The following is a 7,941-nucleotide window of genomic DNA, read 5'->3' as shown; positions in this document are numbered from 1 at the left end:
TTGTTTGTCCTGCTCATTTGTTGCTTTTAGGTTTATATACCACATATAAGTGATATCATGTGATTTTCAACTTTTTCTGTCTAGCTTATTTTGCTTAGCATGATTATTTCGAGGTCCATCCCTGTTGTCGCAAATGGCAGTATTTCATCTCTTCTTATGGCTGAGTAATATTTCATTGTATATATGTACCACAGCTTCTTTAGCCAATCATCTATCTTAGGACACTTGGGTTGCTTCCATGTCCTGGCCACTGTGAATATTGCTGCTATGAACATCGGTGTGAAATATCTTTTTGGATATGGGTTTTCAAGTCTTTGGGGTAAATACCCAGTAGTAGGATTGCTGGATTATACGGTAGATTAATTCTTAGATTTTTGAGGACCCTCCATACTGTTTTCCATAGTGGCTGTACCAATTTGCAGTCCTACTAGCAGTGTATGAGGGTTCCTTTTTCTCCTCATCCTCTCCAACATTTGTCATTACTTGTCCTGTTGATTATAGCTATTCTAACAGATGTGAGATGTCTACCTTAAATTTTGATATTTAACTTTTTACATGCTAAAGATCATTTTAAGGGTTATTTCCATTCTTGAATTATAAAGGTGTGTTTGCCATCCGCCCCCATTTTTCTTTTTGGTGTGCTTTTGTCTTCTATAATTGTTTATTTGATTTAATAGTTATCCAATGATAGAAATAGTATGTTCAGTGAAGTGGTTACTGTCCAAATAAAAAGGTATAGAAAATAAATTTAGAAAAACCAATTGATTTTTGGATTTCTCCCTCATTCTTAACCTCAACTGTGTTCTAGGAATTTTGAACTGATTGCTATGTAAATGGAAATATAAACCCCACAGTGAACAGTTTGCTCAAGTGTCATAATTTTTATAAAGCTTTCTGGGGAAACATGCTTCCCTGCTGACTTAGGATTATATGGCTTCCTTCTCTGGGTCTCCACTTACCCTATAGATACTTCCAATGAGTACTCGCACACTCCTTTGCTCTTGTCATTCTCTCCCTTTTAGACTGTAAGCTCCGAGAAGGCAATGACCATGACCAATGTGATGTATCTTTGCCTTTTCCTTTGACGATGCCTGTCTTAGGAGGCTGGACCCTGTTAAATATTCATTGCATGATTTAGTGCAAACAGAATTTTGTGAATAGATTTAAATGCTATGAGTCAAGGACTTTAAAAGTTCTGTTACTGTTGCAGAATCAGGAAGCTAGGCTCATTAAACTGGACATTCAGCATCCACTTATACTTTATAATTTAAGTATGGACATGTGATCCAAATTTGATAGACTTTCTTCACTCCTTAATAACTTCCTATTTTCTCTATAATGTACTGCAGTTCTACAATGTACTAAGTGAAATATTTTCAATCATAAAGGCATATCACAGTATCAATTATTTATCTCAAATATATATTTTTCTTCTATACCCTGCAATCTAGATGAGAGCTCAAATAAGATTTTTCACTAAGATATTTACTTTTGGTTTTTATTTTATCTTGGCTTTTGATGAAAGTTAGACATAACTCAGTTGACTTTTGCATAGCTGTCTCATGATGTGAGTTGGATCAACTATTGCAACATCTTAGCCAACTGTGGCCTGCCCTGCATTGTTTGATCAAGGTTGCTAGATTGCTTTATTTCTTTTCTGGTTTTATAATTGCAGTCTCCAGATTAACAGGCATTATTTTAGGAGTTGAACTTGGTTATGCTACCTGTTACATTGCAAGAATCACTATTTGTCTACAAAGGCAAATTGATTTGATTAGTTTCATTAAAATGTGATACCATATAATTAATTCGTTAAGACGAAATACACCTCACTTCTAAATTGGTTTAAATAACTCATTGATAGTATATGAACAAAATACTAATGGAAAAATTACATTTTTATGTATTTGGATTTTCTTGAACACTAAATTAGCTGTTTAGGAGTTGGTCCTTGCCAACTTTGTTCTGTCTTCTTTTTTGTCATTTTGCTAGTGAAGTTGTACCAAACTAACTATTCAATTATACTTTAGTAAGTGTTTACCTTGAGGAAATACGTTTCTTGAGATTCAATTTTTTAAATGTTCTTTTGATATGTACTGCTACAAAACACACAAGTAAAGGCTCTTGTATTGACAAAGATTTTATCTGGTACTTCAAGCTGATCAACTGAGGGATTTAAGTCTGTAACCATGTCTAGACAAAATGCAAATGTGGGTATTTGATTTTTTTCTCTTACTGTCAGTATGCATTTGGAAAATGTTGAGCATTGTTCTCTTAGTTGATTGCTTTATGAACTAATTTTCAAAGTTTTTAAGACATCTTGGCATAGGTGGTGTTTAATTTTTCAGAATGTATTTATTCTTACATATATTTTCTAGGAAAATATCGATAGAGTTCATCAAATAGCAAGATAAAACAATTAAGGTGATACTAATATAAACTAAAAGGTCATGAAACAGTTATCTCTTTTGCTTTCGATGCGGACAGTTTATAACTGACATCGAGAAATTTTAGAACAACTGAACGACGGAAGGGGAGAAATCCCAAAATGACTGCAGAAGAGCTGTGGGTGCTCTCCCCACATCCACTGGACACCTTCTGTTATCTTCTGTGAATCTCTCTATGATTTCTTTGGCTGCAAGAGTATGCATAGCCTATCTGAAGACAAGCCAGACATGTCGGGGAGTTTACATCTTGGGAGTAGCCTTTAACTAAGGACTAGAGGAATTTGGTAGATACACCTGCCAGCTTCCTTGCACTTAGGTGGGACAAGTCTGAGGTGTGTTCTATGCCATTTTCTAGTTCCCAACAGGAATTAGTCCCAGTTCTCCATGGGGCTAACTTCTCTGTGTTGGCTTCCTCCCTTTTTCTTTCTCACTTTCCCACTCCTCTACCATTGCTCTCTAGAATTGTGTTCCAACTAAACTACTTCAGGGTCTGATTCTAGGAGAACTCAATCTGAGATGACGACCAGTGACTGTGTCCCCTCAGAATCCAGGTTGCTGGAAGAAAAATAATACTCTACTAAGTACATTTTGGTTGTACAAACAGAGGAAACACTGCCTTCTTGCTCTAGGAAGCATGCCTATCTTTTGCTCTGGACCAGAGACTGCTTTCACTAATTTCACCATTGCCTAATTTCCCTTAATACCAGTTCTCTCTCTCTCTGGTAAAAATGAGGAAGTATACAACCTTCTATGTGCAAGTTTAGATCTTGGAGTCTTAACTTCCCTTGTTAGCAAAATAGTGTAAGAATCTCCGTATGCATGCATGAGAAAGAACAAAGAGAGCAAGATAGTGATGAAAAGAGGGTCTGAGTGCCCCAACATGGAGACAAGAGAATGTAGAAGAGAAGAATCTCATTCTACAAAAAACTTTTCATGTGCAATGGCCTTACTCAATGTAAATACAGCCTGATTAAGTTTCTAGAATGCTTTTGAGGCAGAAAGAATCAAGGAAGAAGGAAGGAGAAAGGAGTGGGAAGAAAATGAGACAGAGACCTTCTTACTCTTTCCCCTCACCAGTATTTCAGTTAAATCAGGGTCATGGATGTTTATAAATTTAAAAATACATCTCAGAATGTAGGCTGCCTGTATTATACACCAGTAACTGGAGTCTTAGTTGATGCCAAGATGGAAAATGACTCAAGATGACTCCTCATTGTCTTTTAACAGTTCCCAGTCTATGTGTTACTCTTCTAACAACTTAGAGGTCATGTTTTCTGAGAAGGCAATCCCAGCACCACATTCTAAATTGACATAGTTATTCACTCCTGGCTCCAAACTCCCTCAACATCATTTTTCCTCCCCAGGGAAAACAAAATGCCACTGTTCCTAAACACGTCATGTTCATTTACACCTCTGTGTTGTTACACCTCCCTCCTTTTGGAATGTCCTTTCGCTTGCACATGGAAGGGAAATTTCATATAAGACCATGGTTCTTAACATGTTATCCTGGGGTTAGCAGCATCAGCATCGCCAGGGAACTTGTTAGAAATGCCAAATTTTTGTCTCATCTAAACGTACTGAATGAGAAACTTTTAGAGCTGGAGTCTAGCAGTCTGTTTTAACAAGCACTTCAGGTGGTTCTGATTCACCACAAATTTTGAGAACTACTTGTATAATGATTTTTAGATGCAAATACTGGGAACTGGAACAACGAGGTGCTGCCATAGGTTGGTTCAAGGTTGGGCATCCCACCTGTTCATCCCCATCCCCTTTTACTGAGAGACAAGATTGTCATTGGGAAGACTCATTGGTCTTGACTCAGGAAGTTGCTGAGAGGGAAGAAAAGGTCTCTCTCATTCCTATCAGGGATAAGCCTGGGAATAGTGTTAGGGATGGATTAAGAAAAAAAAAATTGTTGTTTTGGGCTTTCTCCTTCCTGGAAGAGAATTTCTTTCTATCCCAAAATATCTCCTCCATTTTGACTGAAATTTCACCAATGAGTGTTAATAAGAAAACATTTCTGAATAGGTTAAAGAGTATATAAAGTGATGATTAGTCATAAACTTAAGGTGAATTAGCTTAATTAGCTTTTACTCTAGCCTGGCCGAGATACCTAAAGAAAACGAGAGTTTTGATTTAGGAAAAGGGTAGTCCCAAAGCAAGACATACATGAGGTGGAGTAGGAGGTTTGGGACTGCATAAGGCCGACTGCATTAGGCCGTTAGAGGGCTCAGTGAGCTTGCATAAGGCACCAAGTGGGAGGACAGAGAAAATGAAGGTATATGCCAAAGCAAATAGAGTGAGTCTTCACTTAACATCCTCAATAGGTTCTTGGAAACTGTGACTTTAAGTGAAACACCACCACGTCATGAAACCAATTTTCCCACAGGCTAATTGATATAAACAAGGATTAAGTTCTTACTGTATATTTCTGGTCGCAGAAACATCACCAATTTTCTAAACAAAGATCTCAAACACTTCTAATATTTAACATTGAAATAAATGTGAGCTATACATACATTTAATAAAGAGTCATAAAAATACATAACATTATTACTTTCCAACCTGCTTATTCCAGTTCAGGGTTGCAGGTGGCCAGACCCTTTCTAGGTAGATCAGAGTGCAAGGCAAGACCCAACCCTAGACAGGCCACACTTCCATCCCAGGACAAATTCTCTCTTTCTCTCTCTCTCTCTCTCTCTCTCTCTCTCTCTCACACACACACACACACATACACTCAGACTGACAATTCAGACATGATAATTAATTTAATATGTACATCTTTGGGATGTGAAAAGAAACTGGAAAAAAACAACACAGACATGGGGAGAATGTGCCAACTTTGCACAGATAGTAGCCCCTGCTGGGAATCGATATTTATTCTAATGAAATACGTTGAAAGAAAATATGTTTTCTAAGGACCTGCTGTATTGTTTTTCACTTTTATTTTAGATTTCTCTTAAAAGCCATCAGCTCTCAGTCAAGGATAGTTGTCATTTGTTGTTGTTGTTGTTGTTGTTAGCAGCCCTTCTTACTTCCCCATCACTTATTTACATTTTCCTGGATTCAAGAGATGGAAGTGTATTGAAGCAAACTAGTACTTTTCTGGCAGTTCCATGGAAGAAAAAATTTACAGGGGATTTTCTCATGAATAAATTTGAGGTTCCCTTTAATGCTGTGAGAATAACTTGCCCTTCAAAAAATTACCATTCTTTGTATTAAGTGCGTGGAAGAAATGCTATGCTTCCATTGAGTTCCACCAACATTGTTCGTATGTGTGTGCGTGCGCGCGCGCGCAGAAAAATGCTAATGGATCCACCACAGATAATGCAGGGCATACCAAGATGGAAGAAACATGGGCTGCCTTGGAGAGGCTGTCGTTAAGGATGCGGAAAAAAGGGCAGTAGACAAGTAACTATACTACAACCTGGAAATAAGAGATTTTAGGAGGAAAAAGGGCAATAGGAGTTTCATGGAGAGAACAATTACCATTTGTTGCTACCTATGAATTTCTGAGATCTGATTCAGAGCCAGGTACAAAAGGAGCTGGTGTCTAACGTCTCACTATCTCCCTGCCTGAGTTTCCTCTCCTTCCTTTAGGTTCTTAAGGTATATGAGTTTTTGTGTCTAACTTTCAGTAAAATTGCTATCACAAAAGATGCTTAGCCTACCAAGGAAAAGGATAGAGAATTATTTAGAGATACTACCTTAAGGTCCTAGGGCTATTTTGTGGTGACACAGAGATCCAGGGTTCCATGATCTATCCATGGTTTTATTTCTGCCTATAAGTAGACCTACTGGCTCTACGTAAATGTGGTCAATTTGTTGCTAAAAAGATTATAAAGAAATGATCACATCCTTGCAGCTTGAAAAAAATAGTTCACTTAGAAGAAGAGGAGACCGAAGTGAGGTCTCTCCTCAGTGCAGAATTTACAGTAGGAGGCTGACAGGTCATTACCTCAAATTTACACTGTACTTCTCTTCATTAGTATCAGTAGAGAAGAACTTTATATTGAGTCTGCACTGCTTCATTCAATTTGCAGGTGGGAGCAGTTAAATAAATGCAATGTGACTGATTTCCCAAGAGATGATGCTAACATGAACCAGAAGCTCATTCAGAAGAATTAAATGGAAATCTTCCAAATACATATTTACTCACATCCGTCAATTCCCTCCCCCACTTCCTGTGCTTCTCACTCCTCTGCACTCAATCAGCAGGAATCACCACCTAAAATCTTGTTAAGAGCAATTAAATAGGAACAACTAGAGGCATTGTTTAATTTACCTTTAGGAAACAGGTTTTAATTGAAGAGTTTCCATCTTTTGTATGTGCTTGCCAAAACCTTAGAGGTTTTAATTTGTTGTTGTGGACCATTGCTGGGTGAGAAAGCTTTCATTGAAAAAAGTTCTCAAAATTGAAGAGGGATGAAAGTATTTGAGAAGTGAAATGTGTAAATAGATAAATTCATTCTGCAAAGATTTCTGGCTGACTAATATTACTTTTATTTTAGAAAACTGTCTAAGATTCATTTATTTTAATTCCATGGCACCCTTGGAATTCTTAGCTAATATTTAGGCCTCCAATTTAGATATGCAAACCACAGTGTGTTTCTCTAAGCTCTGGACTGCAGTTTGCATTTCAATTGGTTTGGCTATACAGAAGCTCACCTTCTAGCCTGGGTCAGAGATCTAAACAAGTACAATCAGGAAAATCCTCAGAGTCTCTCGTCCCTGTTGGTAACTTGCCTTCCCAGTCCTAATAAGGGAGCCAGCTACAGAATACATGCTCCAGCTCTATCTCAACCTCTGCTATTTCTGCCTTTCATTTGCCAAAAGTCTCAGCCTTCCTAGGTTCCCAACTCCACTCTTTGATTTGCATTTCTGCATTACGTGACCTCCGCTGCCAGCCCTGACTGTTTACTGTTTGCTCAGTGCCCCCTTTCAAATCTGAGATTATTTTTCCATGATAATGAGCCATGCTAACATGAATATAAAATCTAAGCAAGCCCCTTCTTTGATGTCAGGGTAATGCTGATAAAATATTGTAACAAACAATGTCAAAACCTCAGTGGCTTAACACAACAAGGATTTTTTTTCTTGTTCACATGACAGTTCAATGCTATCTTCCAAATGGGAAGCAGGTATCTGAGCACTTTCTTTAGGGTGGCTTCACTATCCTGGAGCCCCTTACTTCCAATTAGTGGGAGAAAGTTCAGGACCTCACAGGAATTTTTAGGAGCCAGGTCATTCTATTGGCCAGAACTTGTCCCAATCTAATGTACTCTTCCTGCATGCCTAGGAAGAGGAAATCCTATTAGTGAACAACTAGCTACTCTCTACCACACCTGTTACTGAATGACTTATTAACTTCCAATAAGTAATAGAATATTAAATAATTATAATACTGGCTAGGGGGAAAAGCAAGCACAGTTTGGATTTAATTATTTTCTCTTAAACGATTAATTAATCATACCCACCTATTTTACTATCTATT

The sequence above is a fragment of the Pteropus medius genome, unplaced genomic scaffold, assembly GCF_902729225.1.
Source record: "Pteropus medius unplaced genomic scaffold, Ma_sr-lr_union100, whole genome shotgun sequence".
Classification (NCBI taxonomy): domain Eukaryota; kingdom Metazoa; phylum Chordata; class Mammalia; order Chiroptera; family Pteropodidae; genus Pteropus; species Pteropus medius.
Note: the sequence above shows the minus strand (reverse complement) of the source record.